The sequence below is a fragment of the Phocoena phocoena genome, chromosome 17 (assembly GCF_963924675.1).
Source record: "Phocoena phocoena chromosome 17, mPhoPho1.1, whole genome shotgun sequence".
NCBI classification, from domain to species: Eukaryota; Metazoa; Chordata; class Mammalia; order Artiodactyla; family Phocoenidae; genus Phocoena; species Phocoena phocoena.
The window spans coordinates 22716346-22723096 of record NC_089235.1 but is presented as its reverse complement, the minus strand read 5'-3'; the positions used below and the strand labels follow the sequence as shown (position 1 = coordinate 22723096).

Here is a 6751-nt window from a genome sequence, read left to right as displayed (position 1 = left end):
CAGATGTAAAGTATTATTATTATCACATCATCTATTGGGTACATACTATCAACATGACCCATCACTGTGGATGTTAACCTTGATCATCTGGCTGAAGTGGTGTTTCTAACTCTATTTGGAGAGTAATCAGTATGCCAAGTCCACACTGAAGAAGTGGAGGATTGTATTCCCATTCATCATCAGTGGTATATCTACATAAATTATTTGAAATATATCTGAACAGATTTGTCTATTCTCTCCCAAGTATTTATTTTTTCAATCACTTATAGACTCATAAAAATTTATTTTATACTTTGGATTATAATCTATTACTTTATTTATTTGTTCAAATAATTTCCACTTGAGTCATTGAGAGCTCTGTCAGTTAACTCACCTTGTATATTCCCTGCCCCAGCCCTAGAATCAGTCATTTCTCCAAAGAGCTCTGGTTCCTTTTACTGAAGAATAGTATTAGAAACCAAGATCTGGGTGTTAGATGTGCTTGTTGCTACTGAAGGGTTTTTTTAGGCCCTGAGAGATGAAAGAGTATGGAAATATATGTGTATATACTTGTCCAGGTATATATACACATCTATAATTATCTCTGTATGTAACTATCTTTATCTATGTTAATCTAAACATGAATTCATACTGATGTCTCCAACTCTAATCCATTACCAAATGGATCATTCTAGTCTTTTCCCTTGCACGTCTATAAACTCCCACTTCAAAGTGAGAAACACCATCCATTTACCTATTTGTTCAATTCCTGTATACATATATAGTGCTTTCAGAATTGTTAATCTGCACCCTCATGGAAAACAACTTTATTAACTAGAACACAGTGCTTCTGTGTAGTTCCTTTGTCTTTACTCACAGCTTCCCTTCATTTCCCAAGTTACTTAGGGCAACACCCTTCCCCTCACTCCATTCAGTGAGGGTATGTCATACATTTTTAATACAGTTAGAGTCTTGTGTCACATTTTTCATTCTATCTCAGGAAACCCCCAACCTCCTGAATGATTTTTTTTTTGCATACATTAAGGTCCACACTTTGTGCCAAACTGCTCTGTGGGTTTTGACAAATGTAGAGTGCCAGGCATCCACCATTACAGTGTTACAAAAATAGTTTCACTACTCTAAATAATCCTGTGGGCTTCAATTATTCAGCCCCTCTTCCCCAAACTCCTGCAGCAGCTGATCTATTTACTGCCTCTACAATTTTGCCTATTCTAAAATGTCATATAAATGAGTCATCAATGATGAAACCTTTTCTATATAAACTTCCTTCTTTAATTTTGTCAACAGTTCATAAATAACAGAAGTAAAACCAATGAATCACAGAAGTAGTAATTAGTAAGTTTATTTTGCACACACAAAAAAACAATTTATGAACCAAGAGCGCGCAAACCAATACATGGAGTGAGGCTCAGTATATATTGTTACAAAGCAGTTTACACAGTGGGAAGCAGTGACTGTTTATTCGTCACAGTGATTGATTATAATATTAGAATTTTCTTAAATGATAGGGAATTGGTTAGTGATTACCTCATATCCATTTTGGGAAGCAGCTTAAATTTTTCTTTCTTTTCTATTGAAGTATAGTTGATTTACAACATTGTGTTAGTTTCAGGTGCACAGCAAAGAGATTCAGTTACACATACATATATATCTATTTATTTCAGATATCTAAATTTTTCTTATGATTTCCAGAGGCATAATGAGAAATGACCCAAGTCAAGTTAGTCTTGCAAACGAAGCTAAATTAAGCTTGGTTTGTATGACTAAACTGTTTTTTTCTGAGCAGGGAATTTTCAAGACTGGTTTCCATTCATTTAACAACTTGTTATTTAAAAGTCATCTGTGTTTTCACATGGTTTGATAGCTCATTCATTTTTATCACTGAATATACATTCCATTGGATGAATGTACCATAGTTTATTTATCATTTTACCTACTGAAGTAATCCTTGGTTACTTTCAGGTTTTGGTAATTATAAATAAAACTGCTGAAAACATTGGTGTGCAGAATTCTGTGTAGATAAAAGTTTTCAAATCAGTTGAAGTGTGATTGCTGAAATGTATGGTAAGACTAGGTTCAGCGTTGAAAGAAACTGGTATACTGTCTTCCAGCATGGCTGTATTATTTTGCCTTTCCACCAGCAGTTCTTTTGGATTTTAGCTACTTTAATAGGGTACGTTGGTATATCATTATGGTTTCATTTGCAATTCCCTGATGACATATGATGTTGACCATCTTTTTATATGCTTCCTTGTTATATGCATATCTTCTTTGGTGAGGTGTCTATTCAGATATTTTAAACATCTTTTAATTGGGTTGTTTTCTTATTGAGTTCTAAATTTTTTTCCCTATATTTTGGACACAAGTACATTATCAGATATACTTTTTACAAATATTCTCTCCAAGGCTGTAGTTTGTCTTTTCATTCTCTTACCAAAGCATGTCACAATGCAGAAGTTTCTAAATTTTATAAAGCCCAACTTAATCAAAATTTTTCTTTCACGGACTGTAATTTTGGTGTTATATCTAAAAACTTATTAAATTCAAGGCCACATATACTTTCTTTTGTTTTCTTCTAGAAAATTCATAGTTTGCATTTTATATTTAGATCAGCAGTCCATATTGAGTTAATTTTTTGTGTGACATAAGATCTAGGTTAATTTTCAGCATATAGTTGTCCAATTGCTCCAGCACCGTTTATTGAAAATACTTTCCTTCTCCAATGAGTTATCGTTGCATTCTTATCAAAAACTAATTTACTACAGTTGTGTGATCTATTTCTGGCCTCTCTATTCTGTTCCATTGATGTATATGGCCATTCTTTCACCAATTACTATGGCTTTATAGTAGTCTTAAAATTGGTAATCAGACTTCAAGGGTGGGGGAGTTCTGGTTAAAGTGACTTAGCAGGGTTCTTGCTAAAACTGGATTTTATAGAGAAGTGTACAAATAGGCTTAGGAGAAGGTTCAGGAGCCTGACTTAAGTTTGCTCAAGCAAAGAATCTTCATCAAAGGCAATGTCTTGCCTCATAGATTGAGCTAGGAAGTGTTCCTTCTGCTTTTGTTTTCAGGAAGAGATTGTGAAGTATGGTATTATTTGATATAATTTCTTTTTTTTTTTCTGCATACAGTATACTTTATTGATGGTACATGACAAGACAAGGTAGGGCTCCCTAAGCCCCTCCCCTTCTTCAGGGGGTCTGGGATGGAAACTGTGCGGAGGTTGGGAAATTCTCAATGTGTTGGTGGATGGAGCTGGGGCAAGGACTGCCCAGCAGCTGAGAACCTCTCTTCTTCTCATGCTCTTGCTGGGACTGGTGGCCCAGGGACTCTTAATCCTTGGAGGCCATGTGGACCCTGAGGTCCACCACCCTGTTGCTGTAGCCAAATTCATTTTCCTACCAGGAAATGAGCTTGACAAATGATCGTTGAGGACAATGCCAGCCCCAGCATCGAAGGTATAAGAGTGAGTGTCACTGTTGAAGTCACAGGAGAAAATCTGGTCCTCAGTGTAGCCCAGGATGTAGCCCATCCCTCTACGATGCTGAAGTGGTCATGGATGATATTGGCTGGGGGGCCAATCAGTTGGCGATGCAGGAGGCATTGCTGACAATCTTGAGGTGGTTGTCATACTTCTCATGGTTCATGCCCATCACAAACCCGGGGGCATCAGCAGAAGGGGCAGAAATGATGACCCTCTAGGCTCCACCCTTCAAGTGGGCCCCAGCCTCCTCCATGGTAGTGAAGACACCAGTGGACTCCACCACATACTCAGCACCAACATCACCCCATTTGATGTTGGCGGGATCTCGCTCCTGGAAGATGGTGATGGCCTTTCCATTGATGAAAGCTTCCCGTTCTCGGCCTTGACTGCCATGGAAATTGCCATGGAATCATACTGGAACATGAAGACCATGTAATGAAGGTCAACGAAGGGGTCGTTGATGGAGACAATGTTCACTTTGCCAGAGTTAAAAGCAGCCCTGGTGACCAGGCTCCTGATATGGCCAAATCCGTTCACTCCCACCTTCACCATCTTGTCTCAGGGACGCAGCTGGCACTGCAAGAAAGATACGTCTGTCGAACTGAGAGGAGCAGAGAGCTAATTTCTTTTTTAAATATTTAGTAGAATTCACCAGTGAAATCCTCTGAACCTGGTGTTTTGCATTTTGGAAGGTTTTAAATAATCAATTAAATTTTCTTAATAAATATAAGGCTATTAAAGTTATTTATATCTTCTTTTGTAAGTTTTTATAGATTTGGCTTTCAAGAAATTGGTCCATATATTTAAGTTTTCAAATGTATGAACATAACAGATCGTTCATATTATTCCATTATTCCTTGAATTTCCATGGACTCAGTAATGATAACCCCGCTTTCATTTCTGATATTAGCAATTTATGTCTTCTCTCTTTTTTTTTTCTTGATTAGACTGGCTGGAGTCATAAGTTTTATTGATATTTTCAGATAACCAGCTTTTGGGTTCATTAATTTTCTCCATTATTTTCTCCTATATTTTTTATATTATTTCCTTTGCCTATTTTAGGCTAAATTTGCCCTTTTTTGTGTAGTTTCCTAAGGTGGGAACTTAAATTATTGATGTTTGACTTTCTTTTTTTTTAAATGCATGCATTTAATACTATAAATTTCCCTAATTGGTGGGATGCAGCATTGCTTTTGCTGCATCTCACCAATTTTAATAGTTGTATTTCTATTTTCATTTACTTCAATTTTGAAAATTTTCTTTTGAGACTTATTCTTTGATGAATGTGTTATTTAAAGTGTGTTGCTTAATTTCCAAATATTTGGGAATTTTCCAGTTATCTTTATGTTATTGATTTCTAATTTAATTCTATAGTGGTCTAAAATATATATTTTCTGTAATGTCTATTTTTTACAGTTGTTAAGGTCTATATTACCATAATATACATTCAGAATGCAATTTATCTTGGGGAATGCACCACACGAGCTTGAAAAGAATGTGTATTCTGCTGTTGTTGAATGGAATATTCTATTAATGCCAATTAGGTAAAGTTAAAAATAGTGATGTTTAGGTTGTTAATATCCTGATTCTCTGCCTCCTTTATCTGTCATTTACTTACAGAGAGATATTGAAATTTCCAGTTGCAATAGTGCATTTGTCTAGTTCTCCTTTTAGTTTCACCCAGTTCTGCCTCATGTAGTTTCACACACTCTTGTTAGTGTTGTTATGTCTTCAGGAGAATTGACCACATTATCATTATTTAATGCCTTTCTTTATCCCTTCTTTGTTGTGAAGTCTATTTTGTCTGAAATGAATAGAGCTACTTTAGCATTTCTCAAACATTAGGGTTAACATGGCATATATATTCCACCTATATATTTTTAACACAAGCCTTTATGGTTAAATAGTGCTTCTTTTAGGTGACACATAACTGGGTGTTGTTTTTTATCCACACTAACAGTCTCTGTCATTTAAGTCTTAAAGTAATTATGTGTATTTGAATTTATATCTACTATGTTTGCAACTTTTTTCTATCCATTGCTTCTTTTTCTTGTTTGTTTTTTTAACCTCTCTTTTCCTACCTTCTATGGTTTTAATTAAGAATTTTATATGACTTCATTATATTTTCTTAGTATCAGTTAAACTTTTTGTTTTTAACTTAGTGGTTGCTCTAGAGCTTACAGTATCCATTTTAAATTAATCTAAGTCAAACTTTAAATGACCTACTCCACTTTATTATCTAGTGCAGGTATCATAATTAATTATTTCCAATTCCTTCCTCCTGTCTCTTCTAACATTGTTGTAATTTATTTCATTTATTCATATGTAATAGTCACCCAATATATTTTTACTATTACTGTAAAAACTATTTACTATTGCATTGTAAAAACAAGCAGGTTTTTTTTTGATCATTTAATAAAAGATTTTATTTTACCTTCATTTTTTTTTTCCTTCTCCAATGGTCTTTCTTTCTTTATGTAGATCATAGTTTTTGATCTATATTATTTTTCTTCTTCCTAAAGAATTTCTTTTAGGACTTCCCTTGTGGTGCAGTGGTTAAGACTCTGCCTGCCAATGCAGGGGACATTAGTTCGAGCCTGGTCTGGGAAGATTCCACATGTCACAGAGCAACTAAGCCTGTGAGCCACAACTACTGAGCCCATGTGCCACAACTACTGAAGCCTATGCTCTACAACAAGGGAAGCCACCATGATGAGAAGCCCACACACTAGAATGTAGAGTAGCCCCTGCTTGCCACAACTAGAGAAAGCCCAAATGCAGCAACAAAGACCCAATGCAGCCAAAAATAAATAAATTAATTAATTAAATTCTTTTTAAAAATTAATTTTAATATTTCCTGCAGAGAGGTCTGCTGAAAATTCCCTCAGTTTTTGTTTCACTGAGAAATTTTTTTTCTCCTTCCCTGTTGAGTGAATTTTTTGGATATAGAATACTCAATTTTTTTCCTTCTTTCAATAATTAAATATCACTTCTTGCTTGCATAGTTTCAGATGAGAAGTCCATTGTAATTCTTAGCTTTGTTTCTCTATATGGAGATGTTCTTTTCCTCTGGTTTCTTTCAAGATTTTTCTTTGTCATAATTTTCTAAAAAAGTGTGAATAGAATATACCTAGATAATTTTGTTTGTTTGTTTGTATTTACCTCCTGTTGTCCTCTAAGCTTCCTGTTTTGGTGTCTGCCATCAATTTCAGAAAATTCACCATCATTACCTTAATATTACCATTATTATTATAACAGTTCTTCAGT

General features: G+C 35.0%; 1 pseudogene; it reads right to left on the bottom strand.

Annotated features, from left to right (window-relative positions):
* Nucleotides 1–3390: 3390 nt before the first annotated feature.
* Nucleotides 3391–4036, bottom strand: LOC136136877 (glyceraldehyde-3-phosphate dehydrogenase pseudogene; annotated as a pseudogene).
* Nucleotides 4037–6751: the final 2715 nt, after the last annotated feature.